The sequence below is a fragment of the Uloborus diversus genome, chromosome 8 (assembly GCF_026930045.1).
Source record: "Uloborus diversus isolate 005 chromosome 8, Udiv.v.3.1, whole genome shotgun sequence".
NCBI lineage: Eukaryota > Metazoa > Arthropoda > Arachnida > Araneae > Uloboridae > Uloborus > Uloborus diversus.
The window spans coordinates 85,801,059-85,823,010 of NC_072738.1; the positions used below are offsets into that span (position 1 = coordinate 85,801,059).

The 21,952-nt window shown below is 33.2% G+C and overlaps 1 protein-coding gene across 1 annotated transcript in view; it reads right to left on the bottom strand.

Moving 5' to 3' along the window:
• The window catches only part of LOC129227818 (lysine-specific demethylase 5A-like), a 163,755-nt gene that overhangs the window by 34,171 nt on the left and 107,632 nt on the right, over window positions 1-21,952 (bottom strand). The gene's annotated exons all lie outside the window — the stretch shown is intronic.

The window sequence follows — 21,952 nt, forward strand, 5'->3', positions numbered from 1 at the left end:
CCTCAAGCATGAACGCATCAGCAGTCAAGCATTGCGACATAGCAGTCTTGTATGATTACTTGCGTCATCTCGTACCACAGTTACTAAATGCGCCACTAATTCGATCAAACTCACAGGCCGTCCAATTTACCATCTTAAGTGATCCCAGATATGCTTGATTTGTGAAAGATCGGGGCAATGTGCAAACTAGAGAAGTAATGTGGAAGATGAAGCCACTGAGACTCTTGCTGTGTGTGACCAAGCATTGTCTTGTTAAAAAATGGCCCCTGGTAGTACTGCCATAAGTGGCAACACATGTCTGAAGCATGACACTAACTCACCATTAGGTCTAATAATACTATCCCGGGGGACTCCCATCTGGTAAGTCACCACAGTGACAAGTTCAGGGAACCCTCGGGGGTGATGTCATAGTACTATAAATCAATATTACGCTTGACCATGCTTCGTATAGGATAGCACCCTACAACGTCACTCCAGCTATGGGTGAAATGTGCTGCTGAAAAGCAAAGGCTTTAGTAGGGCATTCACACTGTTATATCCATTTGGAGTAGTCGAGTTTGAAGGTATTTTTTCGCAACTGAATAGATTCAGACAATCTTTAGCAATGTATCCAGAGTGAATTTGGTCAATAATGACATTTTTGTATGCTTAACGAGACCCTGTTGTGAACTTCCACGGATACTTTGTTTATTTCAGTTTCTTTTGAGAAAAGATGATTGAAGATTTGCTGATAATATTTGAGAGCTCAATCCAATAAATCATAGTATTATATATCCCTGAATTTTAATTTTAGAGCATTAAAGTTTTGAATTTGGCATATCTTTGAGCTGCGGCATATTTTTGCACTTAACTTTCATAGCAATGTTTTGAAATCCTGCTTTTTGTTAGTTGCCATTGCTGTGATTGCACTGTTGTTAATTCTCAAGATCACCATGTTATTTAATTGTTTAGATCCCTTTGTGTACAATGGTCATTTCTTTAGGCATATCTTTCGGCAAAATCAACTCATATTACGAATGGTGCAAGATATTTTATGGTTTCTTTAGGTTTCGGGGGTACTCAAGTCAGAAGTCTGTAGGTACCTACAATACACCTAGACTGACTGTAGGCCCTGGCTTGCTGACTTGAAACTCTGGAAAGCACAGTAAAGTCAAAAGTAGCACAACTATCAAGCACGCATTTTTGGTCTTTGCTCAGTTTTTCAATATTTTCCTTTCTTTTTGCCTATGTAATATGACAGGAGCAGCCTAGAATTGCACCATGCATAGGTTTCTGCATCCAATCAACTTGGCTTTAATTGGACCAGAGAGTTCTTAGGTCATGCTTATCTTACTCAGAATATCCTATTTGTCTTACTTATCAAGTGTCACATTGGGAACTCGTTGATATGAAAAATGCACACCAAATGTGGTATTTAATTATTATTTTTTTAAATATTTCCACAGAGTGCCGTTTCACCTGACTGATATTAGTTCAGAATAGTAACTTTGCTCTTATTTTAAAAGATCTAACAATGAATAGGAGTGAGTTCAGGGTTGTTCTTGTTGGTTTTGATCAAAAAGCAGATTGACATTAAGTTTTCTAATAATACATTTCAAATTTTAAAATTTATTACCAAAAAGTTGCCTAGTATCTAAAAATGCATTTCATGTGACAAACTACATAATTATTTTAGATAAATATGGCGAAAACAAAATTTTTAACACTTTGACAAAATTTATAAAAAACATTTAAAAAATTGCCAAAACTTCTATGCATTTGAGGCTTAGAGCAGGAATTCAAATGGAGGGAGCAAGTCTAATCATAGCTTAGCGAAAGCCGATTCGAGGACAACAAGTCATGTGACTCAACAACAATGAATGGTTGGCGCACTTGTGAAACAAACAAAAAAAACCCCCCTGATTTATTCCAATGTTTTGCTTTAAAATATACCACTGTACTTGGAGTCTTGGTTTCATGAATGAAAGTCTTCACTCCCTCCATTTTATCTCTTCTCAATGATTTGAGGCAAAAGGAGGAACTATATCACAATCACAATCTTAATTTTTTTTCTGGGAATTTAGCACCACCAGCGGAACTATTTCCAACTACCCATCACCAAAAATAAAAATAAATTTTTTTTACTAATTTTGCAAAAAAAATTAAAAAAAAAAAAAAAAAAAAAAAAAAAAACAGCATGTGGTTGGTAATTTTGGTAAACACTACCCATAATCGAAATTAGAAAATATGATATTTTCCCACTCCTTAATTTACATGAGTACATTATTTGGTTTAAAGGCTGATGATAATTATATAATTTCAAGTGTGATAATGCATATCACATTTTTTACCCATTTACATTTTTCCCATGTTTTCGGTCATTTTAATCGTTTTCTTCCCCCATTTTGTTGTTTTTTTATTTTCTTGTGCATTCCACGTTTTCCCCGCGTTCCCCCGTTAAATTTCGCACACTTTACGATATCAAAATATGACTTATTCACTTTTCCCATCGTTTAGCTTTTTGTCAATTTTTCAAGTGTCGATCCAATTTTTTGCATCTTCTTGTCGGCCATTAAAATGGCGTAGCGTCCCCTTCCCTTCGTTGTTTGGGCGCCAAACGCACTCATTGGTTCCCGCGCATCACCGCGTACCCGGATCTGATCGCTCATTTGCCGATTCATTTTTCCACCCCACTTCACTCTACTTGCTGCTCTCTGTCCGCTCGGTCGCATTTTCTGCGGCTCCGGTTTTTGTTCTACGATGGCGATAATGAAGCATCGGTGCACGGCGTCTGGGGACGGCCGTTGCTCGCCGCAAAATCGTTAATAACCTCAACATGAGGTGAACGTTTCATTTTTTCATATATGTTTAAAATATATTAATCAAGACCGTACTTCGTCGCAGCTGAAGATGAGTGCATTGATGATCCATCACCTGTTTGAATGATGGCGTCCGATGGCGGCACGCAGAGTGCACCTGAATCGTCCCCTTAATGTAACTACTTCTTCGATGATCTACATACCATGAGGTGACGGCATGGATCCGCAATTACCTTGAAAGTATCCTGATTCCTTTTTAAGCGTGTGACGAGCTCAACGTTGTCACCATGGTGATTACAGCCTGCACCATTTTCGTCTCAACGTACATCGGCCTGCAACGGACATTTTTTTTTTATCAAAAGCCATCCCTCGATAACATCCCACCATATTCATAGCGAACTGTACGTCCTTCGTCCATTTCAATTTAAATATTCCACCGCCCTCCGCGAGAACTCTACCTTTTTTTTGATCGTTAACGAACTTAGCAACAAAACCCAGCTCCATTCATGAACTCTTAAGTCTGTATTCCTCGCATTTGTTTTTTTTTATACTAAGTGAAATGTTCTGGTGATCACCATGCCTAGTGCCTGTCTTCATGTCTGCTTGGAAGTGACGTAGAATAAAGAATGTGTGGTAATTAATTTTGTGTTTTCTATCGTCAACAAACACCACCCCCCGGGTAAGTCTCTTTTAAATTTTTGTTCTTGGGCATTCAAGGCAGTCGTTGGTCTGAGGTTATGCGCGGCAGCGATGCTTCCACTTCCACGGCCTAAAATCGTGTTTTTTTTTGGTTTTCGTATGATTTCACAAAATTTATCGCGCGCAAACAAGACAAAATGGTGCCTTCGACTGAAGCCCTATTCCATTAAACCCGCCCCATTGCAAAATATTTGGATTCCGAGGAGACCTGGTGAGTTCTGTTCAATCGACCTGGTAGGTCCAATTCGCCAATATGGATATATTTTGACGGTTACTGATCATTTTTCTCGTCACGTTGTCCTTTATCCTTGTAAAGATATTACTGCTAACACAATAGTTAAGCACATGTTGAATTACATTTCTCTATATGGTAGAATGTCGTATCTTCTGTCAGATTTAGGCCGTCAGTTTGACAGTGATGTATTTCACTCTCTGAACAAGGCCTTAGGTGTTACAATTCAGCATTCTTCTCGTGCTCATCCCCAGTCCAATTCGATTTCTGAGAGAATTAATAGTCAAAATCAAGTCTAGTTTACTGTCTTTACTCGAGCAGAATGTGTCTTTAGAAGTTGCTGTTATGGTTCACATGTCTATATATAATGGGGACAACTCATTCATCTACTGGTTTCACTCCTAACATGTTGCACTTGGGAAGGGAACTATCCTTGTTTTTTGACACTTTTGATAATGACGTGCAACCTCGATTTCTAAACACCTCACATTATATACAAAATGTTCTGCAGGATCTTCGCCTAATCTATGAGGAGGCGTACTCTTCTTTACAACTCAAACAGATCAATCAAAACAATAGGCAATTGCCCGCTTCTCACAGTCGAAATTTTAAACAAAATGATATTGTATACATGAAGTCGGCTGACACTTTTAAACCTAGATTTGATGGTCCTTATACTGTAGTAAGCAAAGTAGGGGATGTAAATTGTAAAATTAAACTCTTAGGTGATGACTCCGCGCAACCTTTTGTAATTCATGTCAATCGTTTACGTTTAGCCCCACCTCGCAAAAGCAATTTAATGTCTGTTAACACAGATAACAATGTGTCCCACCAACCTCAGCATCCCAGTCAACAAACCCGTTACTTTCTCCGTAGTTGTAAGTAATTTAATCATAGGGTGTGCCACTTGCTGTTATGTACGGGCAGTCGTGCTGGTCGTGATTGTAATTCCGGAATCCGTATCATTTTGCTTGTGATTCTCTCTATGTCTTTTATGAACGTAATTTTTTTTTCTCCCCTATGTTTGTTTTCATTGAGGGGCACTGTGATGAGAATGTATTGTTAATACACGGCAAGTCGATCTCATTTTTTCTATTTTTGGAAATGTATTTTTATGTTTTTTTTATTTTTACGTATGACAGGACGCTGTCATATTTTTTGCTGTTGGTACCAACATATGTATGTCAACATGTGCGTAACAATTTTTCCTCCACATAATAATGTCAATCTCTCGATTATGTCCTAATATCTACAACCGGTTTTCCTTATTATGTCTTACTCTTCATGTTTATGAATTTGTCCGTCTCAATCTTAGTGTGTCTTCAACATTCAATTTTTTTTCAAATACAAATTTTGTACTCAGTGTGCTCCTGGTAATTTGGTGCACTACGCTGTTGAACTCTTTAACAATATGAACTGTTTACAAAAAAAAAAAAAAAAAAAAAATTTCTACTTGAAATTTTTTTACTCATGTTACCCTAATGTGTAACACTTGACATAGATAGTCAAGATAATGATTCTAATGTTTTTTGTGCATTAATATGTTTCTGTATAATTTAATGCATATCGAGAATGGTCATATTTGAGGGATATTGCATTTTTTTGTATTCATACCTTCTACATGTGTTGGGTTGTTGTGAATTTTTTTTTGAATGTTTATATTTTTAACTCTTGGTATGCTATGTGTTGTTCACGTAATTACAACTGTGTGTATTTTTTTATCCTTTTGGTTGGTCGTGTGTGGCAAATTGTTGTGTGAGCAGGGTGCAATCATGACATGCAAAAAGAAAATGCAAACAGTTCATTTTCTTTGACTTACCCATTTTCTACCTTGACGATAGTATAAAACTGTATCCCATGTTTTTTTTGGATGTTACAACTCTTTATGCATTTGAATATATATGATGTATGAATTTGTTGTGTAATGTTTCGGTAAATTGGAGCTGGACTTAAAATTTTCTTTTTTTTTTCTCTTTTTTTTCTTTCGCTTTGCCAGTGTATGTGATAATGCATATCACATTTTTTTACCCATTTACATTTTTCCCATGTTTTCGGTCATTTTAATCATTTTCTTCCCCCATTTTGTTGTTTTTTTATTTTCTTGTGCATTCCACCGTTTTCCCCGCGTTCCCCCGTTAAATTTCGCACACTTTACGATATCAAAATATGACTTATTCACTTTTCCCATCGTTTAGCTTTTTGTCAATTTTTCAAGCGTCGATCCGATTTTTTGCATCTTCTTGTCGGCCATTAAAATGGCGTAGCGTCCCCTTCCCTTCGTTGTTTGGGCGCCAAACGCACTCATTGGTTCCCGCGCATCACCGCGTACCCGGATCTGATCGCTCATTTGCCGATTCATTTTTCCACCCCACTTCACTCTACTTGCTGCTCTCTGTCCGCTCGGTCGCATTTTCTGCGGCTCCGGTTTTTGTTCTACGATGGCGATAATGAAGCATCGGTGCACGGCGTCTGGGGACGGCCGTTGCTCGCCGCAAAATCGTTAATAACCTCAACATGAGGTGAACGTTTCATTTTTTCATATATGTTTAAAATATATTAATCAAGACCGTACTTCGTCGCAGCTGATGATGAGTGCATTGATGATCCATCACCTGTTTGAATGATGGCGTCCGATTGCGGCACGCTGAGTGCACCTGAATCGTCCCCTTAATGTAACTACTTCTTCGATGATCTACATACCATGAGGTGACGGCATGGATCCGCAATTACCTTGAAAGTATCCTGATTCCTTTTTAAGCGTGTGACGAGCTCAACGTTGTCACCATGGTGATTACAGCCTGCACCATTTTCGTCTCAACGTACATCGGCCTGCAACGGACATTTTTTTTTTATCAAAAGCCATCCCTCGATAACATCCCACCATATTCATAGCGAACTGTACGTCCTTCGTCCATTTCAATTTAAATATTCTACCACCCTCCGCGTGAACTCTACCTTTTTTTGATCGTTAACGAACTTAGCAACAAAACCCAGCTCCATTCATGAACTCTTAAGTCTGTATTCCTCGCATTTGTTTTTTTTTTATACTAAGTAAAATGTTCTGGTGATCACCATGCCTAGTGCCTGTCTTCATGTCTGCTTGGAAGTAACGTAGAATAAAGAATGTGTGGTAATTAATTTTGTGTTTTCTATCGTCAACAAACACCACCCCCGGGTAAGTCTCTTTTAAATTTTTGTTCTTGGGCATTCAAGGCAGTCGTTGGTCTGAGGTTATGCGCGGCAGCGATGCTTCCACTTCCACGGCCTAAAATCGTGATTTTTTTGGTTTTCGTATAATTTGACAAAATTAATCGCGCGCAACATGACAGTGTGTGTGTGTATGTATGCACAATTTTTTAAGTTTTCAGTTTTCTGAGTTATTTGCACATATTTCATATGCTTTATTTTTATGTTTGGTATTCAAAAATGTTCAATTATTTAAAACTTTTTCAAGGAAATCACATTATGCCTGTCCGATGATGTTTATGCTCTTTGGAATTCAACATTACATATGACAATTTATACTATTTTACTAGAAATGAGCAATTTCAAGGCTAATGCTTTAAGTTGTTATAATGAACTCCATTGCAAAAGTAAGTTCAATATATATATTTTTGATGAATTTATTAGGACAACTTTTGTGTGTAACATGTATTTCTTACTCTATAGATTTAACCAGCTTAATTGTTTGCATTTTGAAATTGATTAAAATTAAGTATTATTATAGTATTATTACTGATATAAAATATTCAGGATAAGATTTGAAGTAAAATTTTACATTTGAATGAATAAGTATTGTGATTGATTTTGGTTGTGATATTGTGCATTTCAATGTATTGCTATGTATAAATGTTTTATTAGTTGGCATTGTTCTAGTACACTTTGGTATCCTTTTAGATATTGAACAAAGATCTTTTGAAAACTCTTCTTTCGATGCCAATAATGAAAATGAAAACAGTAAAAGGCCTTCAGTTATGTGTTTACAAGCAAATGGGTGCATATCTATTGCGTTAGCTTTGTCCAAAGCTCACAAGTAAGTTGCATTCCTATCAAACATTTAGTTTAGTTACTTGAATTTTGAAATATATTTTAACTATGGCAGCTTAGAAAAATTGACCTGGAGTTATCCTTTTGAGTATTATATGGCATGCCTTTTCTCTTAAATATTGTCTTGTATTGTATCCCCCCCCCCCACCTCAAACATGGTAACATTGCCTTAATCTTTCTTTTTAACTTCAAAAGTAAACTAATAGTTTAAGGGTAAAATTGGGAAAAGTCTTTTGCTTCCTTTGGCTGGTAGTCCAAATTTCATTAGTAACCACTTTTTTCATACGGTAGCCATTTTTTTTACTCAAACTGCTAAATGGTGATTTTTAAAACTAATTATTTAAGTTAATATTCTTCATTACAATTAATTATTATAATTAATATATTCATAGTAAAGTAGTTCATGAAGGTTACCTCTTGATTTTGGTGACTAAGATTTTAGTTCTTTTTGTAATTTTTCAGTTCATTATTATTTTTATTTTTTGAAGTGGCAATCAAGTAGGATTGACAGATAATATGTAATCAACATTTTTTTTTTAATTTAATTTCACTGTGGCAATTGGCAACTTTGTCCTTAACTAAAAGTATAGTTTTGCTAACAATGGACAACTTTTTAATATTTAAGGATATAATGTTCCTGATTGTTGCAAGTTTCTATGGCTAATGCCATTAATAAGTTACTGTTTTTCTATTCCATCCGTCTTTTATTTTAGTAAATTTCTTATTGCACGTCCTTCTTTTTTAAATTCTTCAATTTGTTACTTTTGTTTTAGATTAGTTTTTTCATCTTCTGATATTGCAGTGAGTTATCGTCAAGAGATCATATCGGCAAATTCTGATCATTTGGTTATGATATTTGATAACCATGAAGTATTCACATTTGAAGTAAAGTAAAATATTTTCTTTACCTTCTTAGTTTTCATTTTTATTATATATAAACTTAATTACTTTTTGATTAAATGTGTGCTGTGTGTTAATCATATTAGATTATCATTATCACCATTGAAAGCAGTATTTGTGTGTTTTTTTTATTAGTAAATAAAGTTTTAATGTACGGTAAAAAATTCCTTGAGGTATTCAAACATTTTTCTTACTAACAGTTGCTGTTTTGAGAAATTGTTCCATTTTAAGGATCTCACCAAAACATGATATGTTTCTCAAATGTACTGGCAAATTCGAACTGATTTTTCAGAATCAGTGTGTTACTTTGTTTAATTCTTAAAGAAAGTTAAGTTGTGTATTCCCCGAAAAAAAAAAGAAAGCAGGAATAGCAAATCTAATTTGTCCGAGTTTGACCAAATGTACTACAACTCAATGGCTGAAATCACCTTTGAAAAATTTCAAATCATTGTTGCCCTTCTGATTTTCTCAACTTTCTTAAAATAATTCTCATGTTCAAAAAAAAAAAAAAAAAAAAAAAAAAAAAAGGGGGGGGGGGGAGATTGATCTTGCAGCAAGCATATTTTTTGAAACTTTGCATCATGTACTTTTTAAAAACTTAAATACTGAACTTGCAACTGGGTAAAATATTGAGATCCAGGCAGGCCCATCATTCTGACTTTGAAAAGTTTGTTTTGTATATAAGTCGGTGTAGTTCTGTTGTGTTTTGATGAAATTTGCATTTATTGGTATATTATTTGCCTTTTGTATTCAAGCAAAATTTACCCAATTGTAAACACACAAAATTGCTGTAAATATGTAAATGTTTTATTTCCTGGTAGTCCAAATCAATTTTTAGTGGTCTTGAACTTGGGAATCAGTGATGTTAAATGCTGTGTGTGTGTGTGTCTACCCACAAACCCGCACACAAACACATATAACTGCTTTTGGGCGTGATCATTTCTGAAATTTAGACCTTTTTGATACATCATCTATTAGGAGATGGCATAAATTTTCAACTAAAACTAGGTACTTCTTTTGAAACTGTTAAATTTGTTTTGTTGATCATATTAAAAATCAATTGCTGCTGTGCTTTCAATGAGCCTTTGTTTATTTCAGAAAGTTTTAATTTCTTTAGTTCCCCCCAGTGAGCAGCAAGAACTCTGTCGACAAGGTTTTGAGGACCTTGAACTGATTAATAATCGACTGTTGTAAGAATTAATTTTATTGTTTTTGCTTGAACTTTTCTTTTTATACGGATTGTTTATTTGCATTCAAATGATATATTTCAATAAATAACGTACATAATATTAAATTTATTTTAGGAGCTTTCAATTTGAAAGTGTCAAGTTTGCATTTCCCTATAAGTATAATTTTGCTGAAGCTTTCAGTGAAGAGGTAATTCTGTATATGCTAATATATTTTCTTAAATGTTATTAAAGTTTAAATCGTTTTTGAAAATCTGATTAATGTGTGGCAATTTAGGGGAGAGGGATCTGTTTTGATTGTCTGCTGAATTTTTTGAATAATCAACATTGTGCACTTGATATCATCTACATTTATGTTAATTGCATTTTTATACAATTTACACATCAGAAATTTTCCTTTCCCCCCCCCCCCCTTTTTTTCAGCTATTCACTGATGGTTTTTGTTTGAGCCCTTACACGCTATCAACTATGCTTGAGCATTTTACAAAATTTCAATTTTTACTTTAAGATGTAATATCCCTTTTTCTGCTCAGCCAAATAATTTTCACTCAGCACAAAAATGCTTAATTCTATGATTTTATTTCCAAATGATCTGTTAATCTTATCAATAAAAACTTCTCTTTGATGATATTTATTTTCTTTTAAGTTAAAAAAAAAAAAGAAAAATTATGTTGAAGTTTCATACAATTAAGTTTTTTGATGGCGTTACTTCCTAAGATTATTCTGTATTTTGAAATTTGCACTTTCTAATTGTTTAACCCTTTGTAATGGATTTTTTAAAATTAGTACTACATTAAAATTATTTTTTGAATTAATATTAGTTAAGGAATAGAAATTCTGCATGGTTTTGAAAATATTTAATTATTAGCCTTACCCTTTTTTTGGGAGAGGAGTTGGATTATTGGTCCCCTATTACATTGGCATACTATTCTATCGTCATCTATATTACTGCCAGCTGTGTGAAGTAATTGGAGATAGTTAAATAATTTTTTTTCTGCACACAAAAGTTTGTTAAATTATATGTAAAAAATAATTCCTAAAATTAATATTTTTTAGAAAAGAAGAAAAGCATAGGCATAAAAAAAATTTAAGCTTAATGTTTATTTATTTTATATTATGATATTAATCTTAATATATAAAAATCAATGTCCTGAGATAATATATATACATATATATATACATATATATATATATCAACGCACAGCCGAAACCGCTGAAGCTTCAGACTTGAAATTTGGCAGGCATGTCCGCATGATTACGAAAGTAACCACTAAGAAAGGATTTTTTGAAATCTCAATTAGTTCAGGAGAAATTAATTAAAACCTCTTAATTTCGGCGAAATTAAAACCTATCATTGAAATTCAAATTCCTTATTTTCGAAGGCTTTCCTCCATTCAAATCATTATTCAGTACTTCATCTCAACTTTTGGTCGATAGCGAACTATAAATTTGATATTGTTTTTGTTTCTCACGTGATTCTTCGAGGCTTTTCTCAAGTCAAATCATAATATTTCTGTCTTTTGCTTTTATTTTTTCAAAACTAGAAACGTAGTTTTTAAGAACATCATCACAGGCGGACTATCCTTTTGAAGTTAGAAGAGTGCAGTTTCCTGTTAAAGTTTGCTTTGCAATAACCATTAATAAGTCACAAGGACATACATTAAAAGTAGCAGGGATCGATTTAAGAGAAGACTTTTTTCACACGGCCAATGTTATAGCACCAGGAAAATAAACTAAAAATGTTATATGCAATGAAGTTCTTGCTTAAACATAGGTATAACAATAAAATGTAGATGGTCTGTGTTTGCAAAGATAATCAATACTTTAAAAGGATCGTTAATAACAGTTAAAGATCGGTTACGGACAAGGGCATAAATATAAGGAGTTCAGGGACCCCGGGATCCTCCCAAAATTAGGAAAAATTATAGGTAACTAGAGGACCCGACAGACGTTGTTCTCTTCAAACTTTGTAAATTGAAAAGTAAAAAAATTTCAATAAACTATCAAGTGTTTGAAGTAGTTTTGTTGAAAAAAATAAGTAAAAAGAAAAGGTTTTAAGCTGCTTGGTGTCAGAATGCGTATATTTATTACAACTTGATTTATCTAATGCCCACTGAGCAGTTGTTTTATTAACTATTTTTTCTCCCGTACTTGATGGTTTGTTCTTTCAGCCATACTCCAAGGATAAAAAGCGTCCTCAGATATTAAGTGTAAAAAACTAACTACCCATCTAGAACAAACGGGAAATCCCGTTGCAACATTCCCCATATGAAAAAGAAGAAAACAATGAAAAAGATATCGTATAAAAAATGATAAAGGTAAAAAAAGTTCTCTGAATAAGCGAAAATCACTCATCCCTCCCCCACCCCCTAACGATGTAAAATAAACGCTTTCTTCAACTAAAATGACTAAAAACTCTTTAAAAACGAAAAGCAACTCTTTGCAATTGGAAATAATTCGCCAAATAAACAAAATATACAATAAATTACATTAACAGTAGCTTTAAAATGTAAACAAATGATCACACAACTCTATTGTTTACAGCCAAAGTCGCCCAGCCACCATGTTACTGTAATCCAGCCGATCAGTGAGCAAAGCCAACTCCGACCGATTAGCGCTCCGATCTTTTGAACGAAAACTTTTTAAACTTCATATATTGCCTAATTTGTTCTTTCCACCAAAGATAAAGATCTCCCACGGCACTGATCTTTCGTGTACAGAACTACCCTGCTGTAATTTATCTGGAAGAAAATAAAATTTGTTTCGTCTTTAAATTCCATCATCTTTTCCTTTAATAATGTACTGATTAATTAGATAATCCTTAACGTATTCTTGACATTGGTGCCAAAACTCAGATGGATTTCAGTCGAGAAACAAATGTTGCTAAGTACGGACGGTACTTTCTGATCATTTAGTTAGGAAAATCTAAAGCACCGATCCGGTTACATGGTTCAACTACGACGATAGAACATACGTTTTGCGTGAACCTTCCAGTACTTTACTTGAAAATATATCACGGGACCTAAAATCGTTGCTTTTAAGAAATGGAAAGCTTCATTCTCTCTCTGCGTGTTTTATCTATTCTCAATTGACATATCACAGTAGGAAATTTCATTGCAAAAAGCAGAGTTGGCTTTCTTATTATCCTTTGGCAACAGGTTAAATATTTATTTCAGTTCTCGCTCAACAATAGGTTAAAATAAATATTAATCATTTGGGATGGATAACCATCCAATGTTTAAATTTATTAATTAAAGGAAAATGTTTCCGATTCGATCCATCGCGCTTCGAAACCATGCTTGCACACAAAAAATTTGATCAAAATTGATCCAGCCGTTTAAAAGCCTTATGGTGACAAACGTCCGCACAGAAGATTTTTATATATTAAAATAAGTAATTATTATTACAGGGGATTTTCGAAACTAGGTGCACCAAGCACTGTTAACCCCAGCTAATGCCACTACCCGAGCAATGCCGGGTACGGGAATGCTAGTTACCATATATGAACCACATAAGATGTCTTGTGAATGAGTTAACTTGGTCTCTAACATCTGAGGTTGAATGGGGGGGGGGAGTAAATTTTCGTGTGTGCAATAATTTTTCTTCTCCTCCCTCATATTGTTGCTGATGAATATATGAACACATAATTCAAAAATATGTTCAGTACTGATGAAGAAAAAGTATTGAATTCTCAATTAACTGTGTTGTGTGAATGTTGAGGTTCTAAGCCGTAATCTGCAGTTTTATATATTTCTATGGTTAATCAACAATTCCAAATGTTAACAGTAATTTTTTTTTGAAATGTTCAACTTGTAGAAAATTATTTGCTATTGTTTTAAAATATGACATTTTATAAATATGAATATTAAGTACTCTCCCCCCCCCCCCATCTGACCCATGGTACAATATTGACTGTATAGTATAGACTTTTGGTACAATATTGACTGTATAGTATAGTAACATATACTATACAGTCAATATTGTACCAAATGTCTTTTGTCTTTCCCATCATAAGAAAAGAGATAAAACAGTCGATAATTAAATTAAATAACACAAAGAAATATACACATTTCAGACGATTGTAAAACCCGGTAGACAAGGAGGGGGGAAAAGGGGTCAGAAATTTGTTTCCAAAAGGCCTTGAGCAAAGCAATTTACTATTATGAAATATTTCAAAAAATAATGCACTGAAAAAGATAATACAAAAACCAATTTTATAACTCAAGTTGAAAGTTACTTTTTAAAATTTTCATACGTACTTGTAATATACATACTAATTACTAATTTTTGTTGTTGTTTATTTAAGGAATTTCAGAAACGTTTTGCCAATAACATTTGTTAGTTTACTTTATAAAGCTATTGATTTATTATTGTTATGTTTTAAGACAAATGTTGTCAATTTGGAAAGGTAAAAAAAATTTCCCCGCTTAATCGAATAAAATTTCTTGGAACCGACGATATTTGATTAAACGGGGCTGACAGTACAATGTTACATACTTTATCATGATAGACCGAAATTATAGAATGTTAACTTCCACCAGTAATTTACCAGAAATATTCAGCCGTCTGTTAATGTCTTTGGTATGTGAATGTTGATATTCATTGGCTAACATTAACCTTTACGGTAACATATACTATACAGTTAATATTTTGAGTAACAGTTGCACATTTCTGGAATGTATTTTTTTTTTAACAGCTGGGTACCAACCAATATCAATTTCATTGTTAAAGTGTATTTCCTTTTGCTTAATATATTTTACTGCTTTTCTAAATGCTATATTTTGTATTTCAGTTTATTAATGTCATAAAATGGCTCAAAATTTTGCATAAGAGAAAGAAAACTCTTTTTACTTTGGAAAGCAAACTCCCTCCTGATCTCCAAATTTTATGCAAGGTAAGAGAATGTGAAAGTGAGATGATATAAGTAATTTTTGAGATATATGCTAGTTTTTTTCTCGTTATTTTCCTTAATTCTTAATTTATAAATCAAAGTAAGTTTACCGAGAAATTAAAAGAACTTTTGTACAAGTCTTCTCTATAGAAGAGGCCGAAATTCATCAAAACTTTTTAATAGAAAAGTCAGCTTTTTATAATATGAAGAATATTAGAGACAAATAAGAATGCATTCTTTTAACGTCTTTTTTTTTTTTTTTTTGAAATTATTATTATGAGACTAGAAAATTGCCCGTTATGGCATGACGGTAAAATTTGCTTCTTAATTAGAAAGATTTCCTGTAAATTTTGATGTGTTCAAATAGATACACATGATAGACAAATGTTTAACATTGATTGGGAAAAAATCAAATTCATCATTACCATAACAGCTTGAAATTAAAGCGGACTGCCGAGTTACTTTTAATCAAAGTCTGACCAGCAAAACAGTTGCTTATTAGATCTAGCTTAGTTTAGTTGCTTGTTAGATCTAGTTTTGCTTTGTTAAAACAATCGCTTTTCTGCTGCCAAAAAATATTTATATATAAATAAAAGTTACTGAATTTTAAGTGATACAGCATTGAAATAATGCTGTCCCGCAAGCTATCGCATGAGTTTTATTGTTGGTGACGTCAGTGTTACTCAATCGGTGAATGCACTATTATATATATGAGGATATAAGAAATGCAGAAAATTATCTGAGTGTTTCTCCTTTTTCCTGTTTCTGTTTCATTTGTATTAACATATAGTTTCAAGTTGTATTATGGGGAAAAGAAAAAAAAACATTTTTCTCTATAATAATTATTTAAAGAAGAATATATGACTTTAATTTTCATAGATTTCAAATTTCTGAAAATTAACTTGTATTTTTCTTTCAAAATGGAAACATATGTGAAAATCCGTAAAACTTCCAGGAAATCCGGAAGAATTGGCAGGTATGGTACTGTCATTAAGCACACAGAAAAGTGAAAGCCATAAGTCATTATTTCAATGAATTCATAATTAAATCTGGTTCAACAATATAGAGTCAAACCCGGTTAACACAAACTCGCTTAACACAAATTTCACTTAACACGAAAGAAATGCCATTCCTCGTCAGGTAAAGCTACAAATTAGTGTTAAATCAGTCGCTTAACAGGAAGAGGATTTAGACGAAATCCCGCATAAGACGAAGAAAATTTTAAAGTCTTGAATAAAAAATGGAAAATAAAAAAGAAAATCCCCATACTTTTACATGAAATTACTTTCGAAAGTCGAAAGATCTGCAGATCTGCACTTGAATACAAGCAACATGGATGGTAGCGCGAAAATTCCTCTCCTTGTGTAGGAAAATCGAGAAAACCACGTTGTTCAAGAAAGTACGAACTTTAGCTGTAGACTATGCTTACAGTAAAAAAAGCTTGGATCAACAGCAGGCTTGGAGTCAATTACGAGGGAATGTAATCGATTACGATTATGAGTACGAGCACGAAAAAAAGGGGGGATTACAGTTACGATTATAACACTCTGACAAAACCTAATTTCAATTACAGCAACGATTCGATTACGTAGAAAACGTAATCGATTACAATTATAATATCCTGATTATGATTTTGATTACGGTTACAGACTTGTAATTTAATGTATATCACTCTTTTGCATCAACGATGTGATTGTTGAAAATTATGATTTCTGATTTTATATTATAGAGATAATTGCCACTACCATGTAGTATTAACTAAAAGATTATTTATTAGTTTATGTATTTTTAATTATAGTACTATAGCAAGAAAGGAGCAGCATGTGAAAAATAAAGAACATCTAGATAGTTTAAAGTGCTGGTACATTACACAATGACTTATAAACTGCTCAACATTTTAGAGTTTATAATTTCTGAAAATATTGTGTTACATTTCAACATTGTAGTCTCAACTATTTAGTATAACATGAGTTAATTTAATATGCAGCTATTCCAAAAAAACAAAAGAAGTATGGTTCTTTGTGCAGAAAAATCACAATGTAATAAAATGCAGAAAGTAAATAAATATGCAGAAAGTAAATAAAAAATACGGAACTAAAGAATTGAAAAAGAAAAGGAATTAAATGCATTTAAGTGTAATTAATGTTTCCATAAATGTCTGTTTTCTTTCTCATTCTTTGAGAAGTGAAAAAATTTCCAGCAATGCTAAACAATCGTTGAACTGGAGCAGATGACCCAGAAATAGAAAATTATTTCGATAGTATTATTTTTAGCAAAATGGTACATCTGTGTGTTACATCCCTATAACTCTACAGAATCAATTTTATGATCATTTGATAAGCTATTTGCTTATGCTTTGATTTCATTTTTTAATCAATTGCTTACTTAAGAAATTGCACTTTTTCAAGTGCTAATAGGTTTCAACTTAGCACTCATTAAAAAAAATAAGATCTGGCATAATACATTTCGCTATGATTTCCACTTTTTTGTCATAAAGTTTCTTTTTTTTTTTGCTAAATGAGTATTTTATATATTTTATAATAATGCAGTGAAGCACTGTTTATACGTTTTTGAAGGGACTGTATGAAAAAACGTATAAATGACAAAACGTATAATAGGTATAGGTTAAGGTGTATTAGACTCTGTAGAGATCAATTTTAAAAAACATATAATTGATAAAAACATATAATTGATAAAAACATATAAAAGAAAAACGTATAAACGGTGCTTCACTGTATTTATACATTAGTTTTAATGCTGCAGTGAATTGCAATTATTCTCACTTTAAAAAAATAGCCATAGAAAGATAAATTAAATTTCAAAATTTGCGTCAAAATAATTTGTTGATACAAGAAAAAAATGTAAACAAATTTTATAAAGTCTATCAATGCAAGCTTTTTCCTTGCATATACTTATTAACTAAAGATAATATCAGCTATAAACATATAAGACATAAATTTAAGATGAAACTATGTGAGAAATTATTTTGAGAACATACAAAGAAAAAACTTATTTATCCAGGCTTATATTAGATGTCATGTAGCAAAGGCAATAGATACAAAATGGCGTTTAAAGAATCACTGAAACACAAGTACAAATTCTATTTTCTTTTGACAAAATCTTTTCTCAGTTGTTTACTACTTTTTCATGAAAATATAAAAAAAAAAAAAAAAAAAACCTAAAGCTTGTTCCACGAAACTTTTGTACTTTTGATATCATTGTATTTTTTCTGTTAAAATATGGTTTTGAGACAACAATGTGCTTTGATTGTTTGTCTAACGTTGATGCATTGACAGATGAAAAGGGAAATTGATGGATGACCACTTGTAAGTATTTGGGAAGACGTTCCCAAAAAAAGGCCCTGAGAAATTCCTGTCAAAGGCACCCACAGGCACTAACTATTTTAGATAGTTCTCAATTTATGACTCTCATTTGCAAACAGGGACGAGCACCGAATAGCTTGAAGTCGTTTTGAATGTTATTATTGAAGCATCTTATCTTTACATACAATAGTAAAAGGGCGGCTTAAATGTTTTCACTTTCAGAAAGTCAAAATTACACGATCACAATTCAAAATTACGATTTCTTTTACTTAGATTACAGTTACAATTGCACAAGAAAAGCCTGATTATGATTTCGATTACAATTACAGGAGTATCCCATTGACAGATTAGGATTATGATTACACAAAAACATAATTGATTACTCAGATTACGATTACGTAATCAACTCCAAGCCTGATCAACAGTGAAATCTTTGACAAGTGGCTGTCAAACCTAGACGTAAAATTTCATCATGAAAAAAAAAGTCTCATTCTGGGCACTTGTTCTGCCCATGTAGAGGTTTAAGGTCGAAAGTGTTTTTTTACCCATCAGCACTGCAGCGAAAATCCAGTCTTGAGATCAAGGAAAAATCAGATGTTTGAAAATGCACTATCGCGGAGAACTGGTTCGAATAGCCATTGTCTCTGTTTTGAATTAGTTGTGTATCTTGCTTAAATTATAAGCATAAATGCTTGGATGTACATTTTTGTACAAAGGTACTTTGGTTCCTATATTTTCTGAGACACAAAAAACAAAAAATATTGTCTGTTTACAACACAAAATCCGGTAAGTGTGAAAATCGGTTAACCCGAAATTCGGTTAACCCGAAATTCGGTTAACACAAAATATTTTGTCGTCCACGTCGAGTTTGTGTTAACGCAGTTTGACTGTATATGACAGATTGAAATATGAATATTGTTACTGCAGTAGTAAATATACTTGAATATATTACAGTATATCGGGTATCAGCTAGCCCTAATGGGCACGCAATTCCTGTACTTCTATACTGTATGTGAAATTTCATGTTTTAGACAGAATTCAGGCTATTTAAATATAAAAATAAGCTGTGAAGATTGTAGGGCTCCCGCACTTCCTTTGTCAGGAATTAAGCCCTGACCTTACAAAGAGACTTGCTAGTTTGCTTTGAGCCTGCTTCCCTTTCTTGCTTTGAAAGGGATCATTTACAATTCCAGGATCGATGTATGAACTTTTAATTGCGAGTTTGTGACTAACGACATTTGATTTTGTGATATATGTTTTTTTTTTTCAAAAAATCATGGTTCATCATTTTTTTGTATTCATCTCCTCTTGCCCTTCCCAAGAAATAATCCCATTTGGGAAATATAACGATTCTGTATGAATCATAATTCAGTTCATTATTTTGTAAAGATGACCAAGTGTTGTATTGATTGATAAATTAACAGCTATTCAAAATTTTGCATTCTTAGGTTTTACTTCCGTCTTCAATATTGTGCTACATAATTTGACATTAATCTGTATGTTTTAATGTGAGCTAACACAAAGTTATAATGTTGCTATATTTAACTGACAGTATTTATCGTTTGATCTTTGCAAGCATTTATCTATACATATAATAAAACAAGATATTTGTGTGTGTGTGTTTGTGACGCGCATCCAGGGAAAACGGTAAGGTCTAGAAAGATGAAATTTGGTATACAGGTGTAACTTTTGCCAACGGTGTGCACCTCAGGCTTCGATTTTTTATATTTTAATTAGAAAAAGTTATTCAATTTTTTATGTGATTTTTAGCAGTTTTTAGCTCTTTTTACCCCACAGAACTCGAACCAATTGCGCCAGAAAAATATTTTTTGTTCTAAAATGTAGCAAATTTAATTCCTAACATGATGAGAAAAACATTAAAGCAGATTGACCAATTTTTGTATTTTTTAGGAATTTTTTAAAAGCCCTTTATTTTGTGCTTTTTCCTGGGTTTTATTTTTTGCTTAACCCATCCCTCAAAATTATAGGAGCCTCTTTTCTAAAATTGTAGTATGTAATAATCAAAACATTTGCCCTCTTCAGAAGAATTTTTTTTTTTTTTTAAAAATACGCAATAGTTTTTTTTTCTACAATTTTTTTAATGTGGAACAACATCATCAGATCTTCACGTGTCAGTCGAATCCATCGAGAAAAACATCATTCTTCTCTTATCTCTGACTTCTCTCCCACCCCCCCCCCCCCCCCCGACTGGACATTTTGCTGTATACAAACTGTGTTACGTCACACAGTTGTGCACATTTAATTCAATTTAAACAGCGATTTTTTTTTTCTTCTCTTTGGGAAAGGCTACTTTTTGCACACTACGGGGAATGAAGGAGAGAACTTTTTTCGCGTTTTTAATTAAATAAAAAAGGGTTTTTTGAGTGATCTTTGTTTTTATTACGGAATGGGCGAGGAGGTTAAAATCAATAGAGATGGATAATACATCCAAAAGGTAGATAGCCGCCAAAGGCGGCAATCTTGGTGTAAAAAGGTGAATGTCACAAAACGCAGTTGGAGATAAATATGGAAAGTACTTTATTGAAATTAATATTGAAAAATACAGATATAAATTGATTAATACCGCTGCCAAATTTATCTAAGCAGCCGCCGAAGGCGTCAAACTTGGCGTAAAAAGGCGACGGACAAACTTGCCAAACAGCCGCTGTAGGTGACTGCTTGCATAAGGCGAATGGCGTAAAAGGGAGGACCAGCTGGTCGCGGCAGGTTGCTAGTATAAGATAAATTAGGTGTTTGGAGCTGTTGGTAGAATAATGCTATAACTGTGTAATTTGTTTTCTTTTCTTTTTTTTTTCGTACTTATTATTATTACGTGAAATACACCGTCAGCTCAGCCATTCCAAGTTGAACCGAACCATTGTTTCGGTCACTCCTCTGGTCTGTGCTAATTCTATATTAGCTACCAGTTTGTTTGGCACTCTTGGCTTACTTAAGAGATTTTTCACCTCCAGCTTAGCTACTTCCTAAGCCAGGCTGATGAGTGCTAATAAGCACGAAACTGCGGTCCTCGACTGGAATAACTGAGCTGGTGGTGTATTTCACATATTTCTGCCTTAGCCTTGGCTATAGGGCGGTAACTTACTGAAAATACTTATTATTGTTATTATTTGTATTACATTAGGTTTGGACCATTGAAATTGAAGATGATCCTTTCGAAGTCAAACTGAGAGATAATTTTGAGGTTTGTAGAAATCAAATTAAGAATTCAAGGTGTGAAAAAGAATTCTTTGTCAAAAGGCTTTTTATGGATGAATGTGAAAAGTAAAACACTGCATTTTTAACACTTTTTATGTTGATGAAAACTTTAGAAGTAATAGATAATATTTTTTCCAGTTGTTAGAAGATGAATATCATGAGAGCTTAAAACGAAAACAAATATTAGATGAAAAAATTGAGCATTTTAGAAGAACTAATCTACTTATCCCTGGTAAGTGGAACTGTCAATTTCAACTATGTAGCTAAGCTATTCCATTGTTGCTTCGCGTTTTTTCTTTCTTTCTTTCTGGGGTTTAAAATTATTTTAAAGCAATCAGGAATTGCTTGTTGTTTGCAAGTGATAACGATTGATGTTCTGATGTACCTGATGCTCTTCTAATTTCTGCTTCACTGTTTGAGACTTGGAATAATCATTTCTTTTTCTCACTATGTCTACAAATGGAGAGGAAGTTATTGCACTTTCAACCTTTGGTATGGCAAACAGTTGGCTAAAAGTTGGCCCACATTTTCCCTACATCCCTTGATGACCTAATTAACCAAAGCAAAGAAAAATTAATTCACAAAATGAATGAAACTATTACCGTATTACCCCGCATTATCCAGCCGCAAAATTCGGGGGTCACCAGATTTTCAATAAC